General features: G+C 38.8%; 1 non-coding gene across 1 annotated transcript; it reads right to left on the minus strand.

The window, feature by feature from the left end:
* Positions 1-310: 310 nt before the first annotated feature.
* Positions 311-418, minus strand: LOC137251541 (U6 spliceosomal RNA). Its single transcript, XR_010953286.1, has one exon. It is a non-coding gene; the product is annotated as a U6 spliceosomal RNA (small nuclear RNA).
* Positions 419-18,412: the final 17,994 nt, after the last annotated feature.

Genomic DNA, 18,412 nt, shown 5'->3' on the forward strand with positions numbered 1-18,412 from the left:
GAGCACGACGCAAATTGGAAGAGAAGCTCGGCCTTAGATCTCTTCGGAGGTTATCGCGCCTTACATTTATTTTTTTATTTAATGTTTATATTACTGGCCTTGGTTTTTTATGTTAATTAGGAAAAAAAATTTTAACAGCAAAAATATAATTTTTGCTTGTCAATAGGCAGTCGTTAGGTTGCCCGAATATTTTCCTGCTTAAAAATATTGTCTAAATTGTCAAAATGACTTCATAATTAAGCTAATATACTTATTATACTTATAATTTTTATGCTGCCAGTCCTGTTGTTTATATCATCTTATCACCATTAAAAATGTGGAACGCTTCACGATTTCGGTGTCGTCCTTGCGTAGGGGCCATGCTAATCTTCTTTGTATCATTCCAATTTTAGTGTATGTTCTGTCGAAGTTTTTCAATTGCCGCAATTTTTATTGTTGGTGCCCAAATTTAATTCATCTTCTCTCTTTTTTTCTTTCTTTTACAAGGCTTAGGCTGTAATCAGCCAGTAAAATCCTTACCAATGAATTAGGCTGAGTAATCAGCCAGTATAATCAAGGCAGGATCGCCATATAAAAGGCGTATCCTTGCCAGCAATGATCTCAGGCTGAAAAATCAGCCACCAGAATCATAGGCAGGATCGCCATATAAAAGATTAAAAATGAATAATCGGTTTTGAGAGGTTTCAACATCAATGAGCGAATGCTCCTTTATTCAAATATTGTCAGCTTATTTATACTAAATTATTCTAAACATGTTCTTACATACATATCTACTTTAAGCATATATACTTACATACATATTTACCTTAAGCATACATACTTATATACCTACATACAACTCGACACAAAATATGTACCTACACACCTGTGTTGAGTTGTGAGTTCTGTGGGAAATGCAACGTCCGGAAATTTGCCGGAATGCAAATTTGGTTTGGTTGTGTGTTGTACACACACCTGTATTAAATCGTGTGAATGGCTATGTCAGCAACAATTATCAGATGCCTTTTTTTGTGTTGATGAAAATTTAGACTCTTTTTGATACAGGGTAGCATATTAACTGATTTAAATATTTAGCATTGGAATTGTTGGCTGTGTACACTACACTGTCAGGAAAACTAAGGAAGTTGCTACCAATGAGTTTTCTTGTTTATAGCTCCGCGGCTCTGTATGCATGCAAGAGGATGGTAGGATGCAGTGACGCCTATCACTCAAACTCTTTCATTGAGTATTTACGGCAATTTTCAAACCTATATTTAACTTTGAAGCCCTTGTTTGGTGTAGAGCCAAACAAAATAGTACGTATACCAATAGATGTCGGTTCAACCAATTCATGAGTTCGTAAACGACTTTAAAAACTTTATTTGAGAAAAGGGTTACAAGGAGAATTAATTAAATAAGTGAATATTTTGTATAAGTATACTCACATTTGGTTTTCCCAACTGCACCTTTTTTTCACGCCGTAACCAAAGAGCTGAAAGAATGTACGAAAAGGAGGTAATACGAATAAGCAAGTTTAAAAAAGGGTTACCTAATTGCGTTCAAACATACCGCGTTGCCTAATAAATTTATTGTGTGGTTGGAAAGACCAAGTGTGAGTATAGACATGGAAACTAGCCAGTGACGGTGTTTCCAACATTCTCGCTCCCGCTAACTCCCTCATGAGGGAATACCTTGGCATATTGATAACCGACTCGGGATATGTCCAATGCGGCTAACTTAGTCGCTGAGCGATGATAATGTCCTTGCGTAGTTCGAACGGTCGCACTTCTGACCTGGCCGTCTCTTCCTGGTATTGTGGATACGATGATACCTTTCGGCCAGGAATAACGTGGTGAGTTTGGGTCGACAATGACAACCATGTCTCCGACTTCAATCGGCTTGTCTTTGTCAAACCAATTAGTCCTCCGTGTGAGCATAGGTAAAACTTCCGCCGCCCATTTCTTCCAAAACATTTCAGCAAGGTACTGAGAGTGCTGCCGCCATGAGGCACGAGCAAATTTGTCTGCTCCTTTAAAGTCACCTATTGGTTTGAGTCCTGACGATGAGCTCAGCAGAACTTGATTGGGCGTTAGCGCCTCTTGGTCGGCACTTTCGAGGGGCAATTACGTTAGAGGTTGACTGTTTAGTATATCCTCCACTTCGACGAACAAGTTGTAGAGCTTTCGTCAGTTAATCTTGTTGTCGGCGTAACAATTTGGTACATAACTGTCTTTATCGAGCAATCTGCGTTCCCATGCCCCTCCTATATGGGGCGGTGCGGGTGGAATGAATGTCCATTTGGTGTAAGGGCTGGTAAACTCAACTTCTAAGCCAACAAAGTCAACTTGCGATAACAACTCACGCAGCTTTTTTTCTGTCGCTTTCAAATTCGTTCCCTTGTCGCTAAAGAATTGCCTCGGACTTCCTTTACGGGCGATGAAATTACGCAGAACAATGCAGCATGAGCTAGAAGTCAAGCTGTATGCCATTTCGATGTGCACAGCACGGCACTTCATACATGTGAACACCACGCCATATCGCTTTTCAGTACGTCTTCCGATGGTAGTTAGGAATGGTCCAAAAAGTCCAGCCCCACACAAGTAAATGGTCGTGTGTAGGGTGATAACCGTGCTTCAGGTTGGTCGGACATCGCAGGTGCTTGCGGACGAGCGGCGTTTATCTTGCAGAATTGACAACACTTTCGCACGGACCTTAATAAAGTCCTCAATCATGGCATGTAGAACTTCTGGAATAACTCACTGATTACGGTCTCATGGTTCCAATGCTTCCATTTTCTTTGATACCTATCTACTATCAATCTTGTAAGAGCAAATTATTAAGCAGTATAATTGGGTTTTTGTATCATTATTTATTATATATAACCGGCTACGCATTCTAACTTTCATTTGCTGGTCTAAAAACGGCGATAGCTTACGAATAGGGCTTGTTTTGGGCATGGAGCATCCTGGATTCTGATGCAATATTTTCATTTCTTTATGAAAGGCTTGGGCTTGGACAAGGCCACATAAATAGCTTTCGCTCCAGACTAGCTCGCCATACTAAGGCCATCTTGATTGGGGAGACCACGTAACTTACTTACAAATCGTTTGACATATGCCGTACTTCGGACTAACCGCTCCCATTTTGAAAAACGGTTAAAATTTATCAGAGGAAAGTCCTCTACTATATTGACGGCAACTAGTTGAGAGCGTAGTTTCTCATGCTCCTGCGGAAGGATATCTTGTTGCTTGAGATCGACGATTGTCCAGTTCTCAGCCAGCTGACGCAAGAAATTAGGGCCGGAGATCCATTGGCCAACACTTGAAAAATCCGATACGGAAGTCTGCTTGGTTTCTAGGTTTGCGACGTTGAATTTTGATGGCACATAGCCCTACTGTGAGATATCGGTAGTCCGCTGAACATAACGAATTGTTAGTATCCCCTAGGATCGGACTGTAACCAGGAGAGAACAGTTTTTGAATCTGTACAATAGTGTACTCCATCGACTTGAAGTCAAGGGCTTTCACCACCTCGTTACCAAATCTCGCCATCATCACCGCAGCGAGTAGTTCCATTCGAGGGATAGATACAGGGCATAGCGGTGCAACCTTAGATTTGGAACACACCAACGATACTTCGATGTCATCACCTGGCTCTATCCTTAGGTATGCTATCGTGGCGTAAGCGTTTCAGCTGCATCTACGAATACATGTAGCTCAATATTGTCCACTTAACTGCTTACTCTATTGAAGTAGCATCTGGGAACCTTCATTCTTTGGAGTTGCGGGAGGTAGGATAGCCATCTCATCCAATCACCTGGCAACTGCTGTGTAATGGTGTCGTCCCATCCAATACCACTTCGCCACACTTTCTGTAGCAGAAGCTTTGCGTCGATTAAGAAAAACGTTAATAGTCCCAATGGGTTGAATATAGACATTAGGAGTCGTAGCAGTTCCCTTTTTGTTGGTACTTTAGCTCCCTGGAGGATCTCCTTGTTTGCTTTAGTAAACTTCAAATTATATTTTTCTCTTCGCTATTAATGACACCATACGCGGTCCACCCAAGACGATTTTTGGTTGCAGCTGGTTCATGTACCTTGCCTTATTGAAACTTTAGTGGCATCATCACGTTTTATTAATTAATCCAATTTCAAAGTCAGGGTAGTTAAGCTGTCGTAATTCATTAAGAAGGCTGTCGCTTGTATAATTTTCCCAGGAAATTATGGTTCTCTTCGTTCTCATCTGAAATAGTTTATGTAATTTGATTTTGAATTTAATCGTTTCATGATCTGAAATCTGAAACTCTTCTAATTTTAAACATGATATAGAGCTACTATCTGTAAATGACAAGTCGATCAATGTATCTGTCTTATCGCCCTTTCGTGTATAAAAATCTATTTTGTGCTCCATAGCAAAGGATCGAAATAAGTCAACTAACTGTTTACTATAAGTTGTGCTCTTGTAAAGGTTTATATTGAAATCGCCCACAAAGATAATATTATCCTGTGTTACGCAGTTATTATTTAAAATGTCGTATAAGTACGTTATAAATTCTGCATCACTCGAGCTCGGTGAGCTATTTGATATTGGGGGAAAATATTTTTAACTTTTAGTATAATACACCAGATGTTCTGGTTTAATTGATATTAGAGAAAAATTGTAAGTTTACAAACGGCGATGGTTACTAGGACATGTTTCTGAATTTCACTTCTTCATCAGCTAGCTTTTCGGGAGCTGAGCGTTGAACACGAATCTCCAACATTCATATCAGTGCAAGCCTTTAGCTGCTAAGCCATATGAATGTCCCGTTGTTCGCTGTAAAATTGGTCTCTAAGAGTTGCCTTTTTGTTTATATTCCTTTTGATCACCATGTAGGCACATACACTCTGTATGTAGTTTATTCCTAATGGTGTGGATATGATTTTTTGGCGCGCTTTTGAAAGCTTAGTAACATTTGTTCGGATTTTTATAGTATTTGTTTTTAATACTTCCGCTGTTACTATTATATCAATATGATCATATGTATTTAATTAGCGAGCTTTGCTCATATTGCTTTATACAATGGCTTTTGTAATTGATATTAGAGAAAAATTGTAAGTTTACAAACGGCGATGGTTACTAGGACATGTTTCTGAATTTCACTTCTTCATCAGCTAGCTTTTCGGGAGCTGAGCATTGAACTCGAATCTCCAACATTCATGTCAGTGCAAGCCTTTAGCTGCTAAGCCATATGAATGTCCCGTTGTTCGCTGTAAAATTGGTCTCTAAGAGTTGCCTTTTTGTGTATATTCCTTTTGATCACCATGTAGGCAAATACACTCTGTATGTAGTTTATTCCTTATGGTGTGGATATGATTTTTAAGCGCGCTTTTGAAAGCTTAGTAACATTTGTTTGGATTTTTACAGTATTTGTTTTTAATACTTCCGCTGCTACTATTATATCAATATGATCATATGTATTTAATTAGCGAGCTTTGCTCATATTGCTTTATACAATGGTTTTTGTAATTGATATTAGAGAAAAATTGTAAGTTTACAAACGGCGATGGTTACAAGGACACGCTTCTGAATTTCACTTCTTCATCAGCTAGCTTTTCGGGAGCTGAGCGTTGAACTCGAATCTCCAACATTCATATCAGTGCAAGCCTTTAGCTGCTAAGCCATATGAATGTCCCGTTGTTCGCTGTACAATTGGTCTCTAAGAGTTGCCTTTTTGTTTATATTCCTTTTGATCACCATGTAGACAAATACACTCTGTATGCAGTTTATTCCTTATGGTGTGGATATGATTTTTAGCCGCGCTTTTGAAACTTACAATTCTTCTCTAATATCAATTACAAAAACCATTGTATAAAGCAATATGAGCAAAGCTCGCTAATTAAATACATATGTTCTTGTTTAATGTTCTGTTGTAACTTATTGAGTATTCAATTGTTTCATTTATATATATTAGCTCACCGCCTGTGTGCCTGATGTGGGAATCGCACCGTACAAGTTTATATGTTTGTATCTGTAGCTCTTGATTCGTTATTTCTTCAGTCGAACAAATCTCCGAACAAAATATTAAATGTGGTTTATGTACATCTATCAGACGCTCTAGTTCAGCTTTATTGGCGACGATACTGTTAATATTTAAATATATACAACTTAGCTCCTCTGGTATTCGTTGCTAAACTCGTGTCTTATTTGTTGGCTGCGAATATTTTTTATACGCAGGACAATCTTTGCTGAAAGCGTAATGGCTAACATCGACGTCAATTACTTTTTTTTGAACAAGTTCACTACAGTTTACACATTTAACAATGTTAGATGTGCACTCTTTGCTATCATGGGGTCCAGAACATTTGCTGCAAGCTACTTTATTCGTCCACTCAGCTGCTTTGTGCTTATATCCCAGACATTTAAAATACCTCAAAACACTTATATGCTTTTAAGCGACGCAAGTATCCCACTATATATAGAGTTTCTTTTGTTGCAACACATTATCGAATGTTACTGCATCTGTTTCCACAAACGCAATGTAGCTTACTTCTCTACGATTGGTATTTTCATACGGTTTTAACACTTTAAAATCCTTTCCGTTACATGAGTCATTTTGCTTAGTTAAGCATTCTACCAAACGCTCATTGCTAACTTTTTCAGTTAAACCAACAATTTTTATTTTCTTTTTTATTTCATCCTTACTTTTTGTTTTCTCTGCTTCGTAATCGTTTCCAATACCTTCTCTTACCTTTAGCTGGACTTTTTCACAGGCGTCTTTATTTTTACATTCTACACTAATGGCACCACTATTTACTTCTTTAACATTTTTAACAAGGCTTTCGGTAGGTTCGACAACTTTTTTTATATTAACAATATTATTATTTTCTATTGTATACTGGAATTCCTTTCAGATGATTATCCATTTCGGCGTGCTCCGTTATATTTATTGTTTGAATTGGAACATCAAGGGCGTTTTTGTTTTCTCTGCTTCGTAATCGTTTCCAATACTTTCTCTTACCTTTAGCTGGACTTTTTCACAGGCGTCTTTATTTTTACATTCTACACTAATGGCACCACTATTTACTTCTTTAACATTTTTAACAAGGCTTTCGGTAGGTTCGACAACTTTTTTTATATTAACAATATTATTATCTATTGTATACTGGAATTCCTTTCAGATGATTATCCATTTCGGCGTGCTCCGTTATATTTATTGTTTGAATTGCAACATCAAGGGCGTCCACAGACCGCACGTTATGCAGCATGAGTATCTTCTTTTTCCCACGCGGCGAAATACCTAAACCGACCCTATCAGAGTCACGCTTTACGCGTACAGTTCCGTCTGTCCACTTTATACATAGATCTGCTTTACCACCTCGTTGTTGCAATCGTTGCAACACGTCTTTCTCAATTAAAGTTGGGCCGGATCCATCGTCCTAAAGGGCATAAATGTCGCACGAAGTGTCCTTGCCGTAAATCGTTATCGGCACAACTCGAAAAAGCGTGTTGGATACCTGCTTGTGATGAGCCACAACTGCAGGTGAAACATCGGCGGGTTCCCCCAGCAGGTTAGGGGGTCAGAATATACCCGCGGTAGGTATGCCTGTCGTAAGAGGCGACTAAAATACCAGATTCAAGGGGCTGTGTAGCGCAACCCTTCAGGTTGCCAGCGTAATATATAGCTTCTCCAAACCCAATTGTCAACCTCACCTATCTGCGGCGAAGGTTTAATTTGGCCACATAAATCGTTCCCGAGATGGTCGGGCTAGCATCTAAATGGTGCTATAGTACCGGAGCGTACCCGATCTGTATCCGGCAAAGGGCCATCACATCGATAACACTCCCCAAAGCCTTCGGGGAGCAACCTTATCGCTACAACAACAACAAACATCGACGGGTTTGTGTAGAACCGGATGTTTCTGGCGTTCACGCCGCACGCCTTTCTCTCACTGCAGCTTCTATAATCATGCTTTCCTAGACATAGCCTACAAAGCTGAAATCTGTGCATTTCAATCCATTTTTCATCGTAAGGTAAATTTTTAAATTTGTCGCATTTCAAAATTACATGCTCTTCGTTGCATAAATAGCACGCTAGTTTTGGTTTGGCCCGCTCTACAGATTCTTTTCCAGTATTCTTTCCCCTATAAAGTGGGCATTTTTATGTCCACGTTTTTGGGCATGCGGCCCCACGCACACACAACACACTCTCACCACCTTAAATTCTTTCTTTTTGTTTGCACATTAATAAAATCTGTTTTTCTTTTTAGTTACATTAAAAATCCACGTTTCGTTTTTATTTATAAGCTTTAGTTCTATTTATAAACTTTATTTGAAAACTTTGTTATTACACTATACTTTCAATTAGAACTTTTTAGATCTCTTAGTCTTTTTTCCGATTTTAATTTGCGCGTGTAGCGCGCGGCCGGTTTACTTCAAAATGATCTTAATTGAAAAACTCTATTCGCAAGCTTGTCACAATGCATTTTTGCATAGCAGTAAAGTTGGGTGATGGAGTCGAATAACAGGAGATCTAGCCAATCAGAATTCTCCCCGTCATTCGACTTCTTCACCAGGCGCATACATGCATGGTTGCATGTGGGGGGTGTTGCCAGCTATTTAGTTTTTTAGTTTTACGTTTTAGTTTTTAATTGGCTGACACTGGCAAGGTAATTAATCTTGTCACATTCATCTTTATACTTTACCAATTTGTTGTATTGTTTTGAATGAACAGTTTTAACCCGGGATAGTTGAAGCAAAGTGAGAAAATTTAAAAAAATTAGCTTTAAGATATTTATAATTTATATGATTTTTGTTTGAAATGAGTGAAATATTTAAAAGTTAATTTTTTCAGATCTTAATAATTTATAAAAGTTTGTTTGAAGTGAAAAAAAACTTTGTTTAAAGTATGCTTTTTTATTTTACCTACATATATGTTGTGACGGACTTTTCCTTTGGCTTTGCCGGGGTTGGCCTCAGTCCGTCCAGGGTTCCTGAAAGTAAAAATCCCTACCGGTCCTTCTAAAAGAATAACCCTGTTTATTTCATGTAAAAAGAACGTTAAAAGTATTTACTTAATAAAAATTCTATTTCTACTCCTAGCTTATTCACTTGCTTTGTAAGAGGTGACTGAGGTAATAAAACCTTCGGCCAACCTCTGCGGTCGAATGGAGTAATAAAGCCTCCAGACGAATATGCTTTAGTACAAATGAAGTCAAAAACCTTCAGGTGTACTCTTGGTCGGTAGTCATAAAATCTTCCGACTCGTATGCCTGTCTCCTAATCTCTCTGAATTTTAATGCTAATTCGTCGCCCTTATATACTAATTTTTGCACGCAGGCAAACGGTTATTCTATAATAACAATTTCTAACTAATAATATTAACAATATAAAACAACAGTTATTTCGGTGAATATTTCTTTCCATAAATATCCACGCACCATAATGTTCCTTATTGAATACAATGCCTTTGTATTTGCCCGCATTCCGTGCCTTCCAGCCTGCGCTTTAACTATTGCGTGTTTTTACATTTGTTTGTTGTCACCTGATTCTAACGTTGTGTTTTGCTTTGCCCAATGCTTCTGCCTTCTGTCGTGTGGCGTGCGTTGGTGTGTTGTATGCTAGTGCATAAGTATGTATAGCAAAATTCCAATTAGTAGCGGCGCTTATTTTTGACGACTTGCTGCTGATCTCCGTTCAATTAAGTTATTATGTATGTTGTATTTGTGACTGGGTGCATTCGATTTTGAGTGTGCAAAGGGTTGGTTGACCGTTAGGGTGATCCTATATTTAAAATTTATGTGGGCGGAAATGTAAATATTTTGCTTGCGTGCAAAAGTGCGCAAGTCTTATTTGTCCTTCACTTTAGTAATTAGCCATTCAGTGTACAACAGAATATATGTATTTAGGGTATAATTCATAAAGGTATACATATGTATATTTCTGGTGCTTAATATAAAATGTATAAGTGATAAATTCAAATATTATTATAAATTCCAAGTTATTTCAAAATGTATGTTCTTTAGAAAAATATATGGATATGTGTATGTTGTGAGGATACAAAGCCTTGGCTTTGAGGTCCTCACACTCCCCCCTCACCTGCCGCAACGAGGATCACCGTCACCAGCGCAGTGCGAGTGATGCCAGTCTATACTTGAAATGAAAAAGTGGTGGATTTTCCTTAGGGTGTTCCCACCGTATATGGCGGATTTAAAAAAAGTGGTATATCATGCGCTTAGTTAAAGAGTATATTTATGTGATTATTTAATTGTGGTTAGAGTTTACCGGGCATTTGTGGTTGATTCGAAGTCCGGGTACTTCTTGATATGAAATTTCTTCGTGTATGATTTGATACTGTTCCGGTTGGCCGTGTACGTTATTATTGGTTTGATTCGGGTGGAAGTAGAATCTTACAAAATAGGTCGTTATTCCGCAGTAGTCTCGGGGTGTGTGTTCGTTTAAGGCCGATATAGCAAGCTGCCTTCCTAGGCGTACCCTTGATCCATGAGTCTGTTCTCTGGCGATCTATATTTCTGGAAATATTCGTGCCTGATTCTCCGCAATATTTTGTACTTAACCGCCTCTGTATGCTATCAGCTGTTGACTTGTACCTTGATTCTCTCCGTGTTGTCTCTGGGTCTCTTCGCTGACTCGTGTGAGCGTACCGCAAATGGCTACCTCGCTGTTCTTTCTCTGTTGTTGTGCCTCGGGATTGTTGTTTGCTCTACGATTGGACGATGTTGACGCGGTTTGATCTTCACTAGCGTCCTTCTTGTTGCTCTGTTTATAACTTTGCTTCCTGGATTCGTTGTTGTCGGTGGCGTTGGTTGCGTGGTATGCTTTCAACTCATTTAGGTGGGTTGTCCTCCTCCTACCTCTAAAGACTTTGTCTAGCTCTACGATCACTGGTGATACAAAGTTCAGTACCCGGTTAGGTCCACTGTACCTGGGCGCTAATTTGGCTCTAAAGTTATCCACCGCTTTTGACAGCTGATGCTGCTTTACCAGCACTAGGTCTCCTATCGCCGGTCGCCATTGCCTTCTTCTTAAATTGTAATACTTGGCTTGCTCTAGAGATGCTCTCTCTTGCTTCCGTCGTACCATCTCGAATATTCATTTCATCCTCGTTAACTTCTCTCCTGGGTTCGCTAATTTCTCATCTGTACCAAATGTCTGCTCATCGTAAAAGGCTGTGGGGAATTCTCGGTTTCCTCTCTTGCACTATGTATGCTGGACTGTAATCGGTCGATTCACATACACTTGTATTCAATGCCAGCGTTATCTCTGGCAACAACTCATCCCATGTCTTATGCTCTTTTCCCGTAAATTGTGCTAGCGTCCTCTTGATGTTCCTGTTTGCTCTCTCTGCCGGGTTCTCCTGCGGTGTGTATGGTGCCGTTAATTGGTGTTTCACGCCAAGTTCCTCTAGAAATCTCTTAAAACATCTACTGAAAAACTGCGCTCCGTTGTCCGTAATAAATACTTTTGGGACGCCGAACCGTGCCAAAATCCTCTCTCGAAATCCTCTTATTAAACATTCTGTCGTTTCCTTTCTGATTGGTACTACCTCTACCCATTTTGAAAATTTGTCTAGGAAGACTAATACCATTGTGTTGCCATGCTTCGATCGTGGCATTGGACCAACAAAGTCTGCACAGGCTGTTGCCCAAGGCTCCTCTGAAATTTTCGTTAGCATCATACCCGCGGCTGGCTGTTGACTCGGTTTGTATATTTGACATGCGTGACACTGATGTACGTACTTTCTTATATCCCTGAACATTCCTGGCCAGCAATAACGTGTTACTGCTCTTGCTATCGTCAAATTGTCAGACAGTCCTTGTAATAATGAGTCACTAAATGAACTAAATAGAATGAGAAATAATAGGCAATTAAATAAAGACTAAAAACTTAAAAATAAAATAATAAACATTTTTTTTTTAGTTAAACTGTTTTATTGAAAACAATACTTACGTGAAGTAATAATAATACTAAAAGCTAGAAAATAATTAGGTAGGTCCTAGGTACTAGTAATCACACTCCTCATCAATCTAGGGCATTGATCAGAAAATTAAATAAAAGAGTTGGACGCATCAAATTTCCATTGATAGTCATATATAAGACCAACTGAACCTAAATAAGGTTATGCTGCGCCTCACATTTTTCGAAATTTTGCGCGTCCAATGCTTTTATTTAATTGTCTGATTAATGCCCTAGATTGATGAGGAGCGTGATGACTAGTACCTAGGACCTACATATTTATTTTCTAGCTTTTACTATTATTATTATTTCATGTAAGTATTGTTTTCAATAAAACAGTTTAACTTGAATTTTGACTCGCCTTTCGGATACCCATATGCCCTGCACTCGGTGTGTCGTGAATCTCCTCTAGCACTCTGCGTCTCTGAGGGGTCGGAACACATATCTTCTATGGCACAGCGTCGTCGCCATCCACTTGACTCCCTATGCGTCTGTACAACTTTCCATCCTCGATAACGTACTTTGGGAATTTCTCCGGGGCCTTTCTTACATCTGTCATTTTTGCTTTAGACCACTTACACTCGGCTTTTCCGTCATCCATCGTAACCAACTGCTAGTCCATCGGTTGCCTGGATAATGCATCTGCCACGACGTTCAACTTTCATTTTCGATACTGTACGTCAAATGAGTATTGCTGTAGTTCAAGCGCCCATCTCGCAATCCGACCAATCGGACTCTATCGCATTCAACCATTGCAACGCTAGGTGATCTGTTATTACTGTACCCTTCTACGTACGGCCTCATCTTTCGTATTGCCCAAACTATTGCCAAACACTCCTTTCTGTCGGTGAGTAGTTTATTTCTGCCTTGTTTAACCTGCGGCTTGCGTATGCTATTACTCGCTCTTCGTCGCCTGAACCTTGCGTAAGTACTGCACCAAGACCAAAACCACTTGCATCCGTCTATAAACTAAACTTCCTCGAAAAATCTGGGCAAGCGAGTACCGGTGCCTGCGCCAGTGCTGCCTTAAATGCTTCGAATTCCAATTGCTGCTGTTCAGACCACCTCCACTTACTACCTTTCTTAAGCATCGATGTTAACGGGTGTGCGATTTGTGAGAAATCCGGCACGAATCTTCTATACCATGACACGACTCCTAGAAAACGCCGTAATTCTCGTATTTTCTTCTGTGGTTCCAGTTCTTTGATGGCTGCTATCTTTTCTGGGTCGGTATGGATGCCTTTTTCGCTAACGACATGACCTAGATATTTTAACCTTTTCTTAAAAAACTCACATTTTTCAGGGTTGATCCTCAGGTTCGCTCTATGTAGTCTTCGAAATTCGTCTGTTAAATGTGCAATGTGCTCTACCAATGTTTTGATTGTAATGATAATATCGTCAAGATAAGCAAACGCATATGGTTCCAATTCTGGTCCTATGACACGACCAAGTGCTCTCTGGAAAGTTGCTTTGGTATAGTCCGCGCCCAGGTACTGTGAATGTGGTGTATTGCTTGCTGCTGGCTTCCATAGGGATTTGCCAATATCCATTTTTCAAGACGAGGCTACTTATAAATCTCGCGATTCTTAATTTGTCCAAGATATGTTGTATACGTGGTAAAGGCAATGCGTCTGGTACCGATCTTGCGTTTAGTTGGCGGTAGTCTAGGTCTCCATTTGCCATTCTTCTTCTTTGCCAAAACTATGGGTGCGCTTCGCGGGCTACTCGATGGTTCGATGAAACCTTTTTCGATCAGCTCGTCGATTTCCTTGTTTATAATTTCTTGCATTTTCGAATTCTTCGGATAGTACCTTTGCGTAATTGGACGGTCGTCTCTCAAAACTATTTTGTGTGTGGCCACGTTGGATACTCCAGGCATCTTTGCGAACACCTGTAATTCTTGGCTGAGAAATTTACTCACCGAATCTTCTGTCTTGCTAGTTGCTATCGCCGACATTGGGTTGTGTTCTTACAAATCTTTGCTATTCGTTTAGACCATAGTTGTACATGTCACTACCTCTTGCTTCCGTTCGTCTACTCTCAACGTTATTTCTTGACCACCACATCTCATCTCCAAGTTTACCTCCGCCAGATAGTCAGTGCCAATTACCACCTCATCGCCCAATCCAGGTAGGATTAGCATCTCGTTCCTCTGTACTTTATCACCCATTCTTAATTCTGCATCTACCGCTTCTTTGATTATTATTGCTCTGCCATCGCCCATTCTTACTCGTGTCTTTACTTCCTTGAATTTGCCAGTTTTTAATCTCTTCGCCGTTGCATCACTTATAAATCTCCTCATTGCTCCCGTGTCAATCGCTGCTACCGCTTCTTCTCCGTTCACATACGTTGTTACCAATATGCGGCCCAATGTGGTCTCTGGTCGTTTCCCTGTGGCTTTCTACAACAATTACGCGTGGGCACGCCTATCTTACCACATGTCCAGCAAAATTATCTTCTTATGCCTCGGCACCCGTATGAAATTTGACCGTCTCTCCCGCATCGTCTGCACGCCGTTCTTGTATCTACATATTCTTGTTGTGGCTCTGACCTCTGCTGTTGTTGGACTTCTATTCGCTCCTACTGTCTTTGTTCTGCCTGGAAACACTGGTACTGACCTTCTTGACGCCGTGGTATGAATGGCCATGTGGTTGGTCGCATTGGTTCCCTGTCAGGAGTAATCCTTTCATAATCTTGAGCTAAACTTACCAGCTCCTCAAGATTGCTGACCTCGCTTCGCTTTATATATAGTTGGTACTCTCTGCGCGAGTTTCTGTAGATGCGGGTTAGTTTCTGCTCCTCGGTGTAGCCCACGTAACGCATGAGTCCTTGTAGTACTATGACATAATCTTTAAATAGCTCACTTTGTCGTTGTACGCGAATTCGGATTTCATCTTTCAATTGCTCTAAGTATCGGGAGCTTAGGAAGAACTTCAGGAAGTCCTTCTTGAAGGCCAATGCCGGTTGTTATTCCTATACCATACCAATGCTTTGTCCTTCAACAACTCCGGCAGCGCTTTCGCTCCTCCACTCTTTCGATGAGTCCTAGGGGATCTTTGCCTCCGTCGTACTTTAACCCCCACTTCCTTACTCTGTCCATGGTCGTTGCATATGTGGCAGGCTGCTGAATATAATGTATGGCTGGTTGTCCGACCTCCAGTTGATTTGATGCATCATTTGCCTGCCCATCATTTCTTGGTGAATTTAGTTCGCTGCTTGTCCTTGATGCTTGTGAATTTGTTAATCGCGCGTGCCGAATTGCCAACTCTATGAATCGATTCCGTAAGTTCTCGTTATCCTTCTCCTCCTGGATGAATGCCGCCAATCGTTTTCTTAGCTCGTCAACCGTTCCGCCATCCTCTGTTATGCTTTCTATCCTAATAGTATTAACCCAGAAGTGTGTGAATCTTGTTTCCCTCTTCGTTCCTGATGCTCTGAAAGTATATCTTAAAATTTGCTTTATTTAAATCTGCTCGGGCGCCAAAATGTGACGGTATTTTCCTTTGGCTTTGCCGGGGTTGGCCTCAGTCCGTCCAGGGTTCCTGAAAGTAAAAATCCCTACCGGTCCTTCTAAAAGAATAACCCTGTTTATTTTATGTAAAAAAACGTTATAAGTATTTATTTAATAAAAATTCTATTTCTACTCCTAGCTTATCCCATTGCTTTGTAAGAGGTGACTGAGGTAATAAAACCCTCGGCCAACCTCTGCGGTCGAATGGAGTAATAAAGCCTCCAGACGAATATGCTTTAGTACAAATGAAGTCAAAAACCTTCAGGTGTACTCTTGGTCGGTAGTCATAAAACCTGCCGACTCGTGTGCCTGTCTCCTAATCTCTCTGAATTTTAATGCGAATTCGTCGCCCTTATATACTAATTTTTGCACGCAGGCAAACGGTTATTCTATAATAACAATTTCTAACTAATAATATTAACAATATAAAACAACAGTTATTCCGGTTAATATTTCTTTCCATAAATATCCACGCACCATAATGCTCCTTATTGAATACAATGCCTTTGTATTTGCCTGCATTCCGTGTTTTCCAGCCTTCGCTTTAACTATTGTGTGTTTGTACATTTGTTTGTTGTCACCTGATTCTAACGTTGTGTTTTTCTTTGCCCAATGATTCTGCCTTCTGTTGTATGGCGTGCGTTGGTGTGTTGTATGCTAGTACGTAAGTATGTATAGCAAAATTCCAATTATTAGCGGCGCTTATTTTTGACGACTTGCTGCTGATATCCTTTCACTTAAGTTATTTGTTGTATTTGTAACTGGGTGCATTCGTTTTTGAGTGTGCAAAGGGTTGATTGACACTGCGTTTTTATGTTTTGTGCGTATCTACTTCCCTTCCAAATATTCAACGCATGTTAGGGTGATCCTATATTTAAAATGTATGTGGGCGGAAATGTAAATATTTTGCTTGCGTGCAAAAGTGCGCAAGTCTAATTTGTCCTTCAATTTAGTAATTATTCATTCAGTGTACAACAGAATATGTGTATTTAGGGTATAATTCATAAAGGTATACATATGTATATTTCTGGCGCTTCATATAAAATGTATAAGTGATAAATTCAAATATTATTATAATTTCCAAGTTATTTCAAAATGTATGTTCTTTAGAAAAATGTATGGATATGTGTATGTTGTGAGGATACAAAGTCCTCGGCTTTGGGGTCCTCACAATGTATACGCTTAACGTGAGTAAATTTAATTTAGTATTGGTGTGTTCTTAAAATATATTTATATTTAAAGATTATTTACAGCTATGAATTTATTAATTTTTGGGACACGATTTTTGTGTACAGTTATATCAATTTTATTAATTTCATCACAAATCGTTACACTTGGTCCATCAATATTCTTGACTATGTACGGACCTTGATATATATTTTTTAAACGGTTTTATTTAGCTTGACTTGACAGGCTGGCTGACTGGCTGGCACGGATTTTGTAATTGAAATTTAAGTAACTTCTCGATAAGCTACAAACTTGAAACTTGGAATATAGTTCAGAACCCCATGACAATGCAATAATTAGAAAAAAACTCCGATAGGTAGCGCATAGATCGAAATATTTAAAAAAAATCGTATTTGTGGCCCGATTTGGTTAATATTTGGAACACATAATACATACATGAATAAAAAGCGACCTATGAAAAAAATTGCCACTAGGTGGCGGAAGAATCGAGATATTTAAAAAATCGTATTTGTGGTCCGATTTGGCTCATATTTGAAACAAATATTATATACAGTCCTGTAGAAGTGACATCAAAATACTTTGGAGTTCGAGGAGGGACAAGCAAACGTGGCGCAGGTCGAGTAAAGTCTTTGGAAGGATTATGTATTGGGGACTTGGATTGTATCAAATTGTCAGACAGTTCTTGTAATAATGAGTCACTAAATGAACTAAATAGATTGAGAAATAATAGGCAATTAAATAAAGACTAAAAAATTAAAAATAAAATAATAAAATTTTTTTTTTAGTTAAACGGTTTTATTGAAAACAATACTTACGTGAAGTAATAATAATACTAAAAGCTAGAAAATAATTAGGTAGGTCCTAGGTACTAGTAATCACACTCCTCATCAATCTAGGGCATTGATCAGAAAATTAAATAAAAGAGTTGGACGCGTCAAATTTCTATTGATAGTCATATATAAGACCAACTGAACCTTAATAAGGTTATGCTGCGCCTCACATTTTTCTAAATTTTGCGCGCCCAATGCTTTTATTTAATTGGCTGATTAATGCCCTAGATTGATGAGGAGCGTGATGGCTAGTACCTAGGACCTACGTATTTATTTTCTAGCTTTTACTATTATTATTATTTCATGTAAGTATGGTTTTCAATAAAACAGTTTAACTTGAATTTTTTTTAAATTATTTTTTATGTTTATTTCTTTGTTCTGTTTCTACTAAAACTCTATCATTTATTTTAATTTTTAAAGGCTTAGTCGTTTTGTCGTATAATTCTTTATTTCTAATTTTATCTTTATTAATCAAATTTGTTGCCATTTTATCGGATTTATGCATTCTATATTTTAGCTCTTTTGTATAATTTTCTACTTTATTATCGGATCAATTTGTCCCTTTTGTAATTCATGTGGCGTTGTAGATTTTCTGCCAAATATGAATTCGAAAGGAGTAAATTTATTATCAAAACCCGAACTATTTGTAGTATTATGTAAAAATTTAAAGTTTTTCAAATATGTATCCCAATCTGAATACGTTTCATTAAGATATGCACGTAAATATTCGTTAAACACTCCATGATTTCTTCCAATAGTATCAACAGTTTCATGGTGGTGAGCTGTTGAGAAATCATGATTAATTTTTAAAAGTTTTGTTAATTCAGAGAACAATTCGTTTTTTTATTCCATTCCCAAATCGGATCTAATGGCTTTCATTGTACCATACGTTAATATAAAGCTTTCAAAAATAGTACATGCGATAGTTTCTGCTGATTTATCTGGTACGG

Source organism: Eurosta solidaginis, chromosome 4 (assembly GCF_040869045.1).
Source record: "Eurosta solidaginis isolate ZX-2024a chromosome 4, ASM4086904v1, whole genome shotgun sequence".
NCBI classification, from domain to species: Eukaryota; Metazoa; Arthropoda; class Insecta; order Diptera; family Tephritidae; genus Eurosta; species Eurosta solidaginis.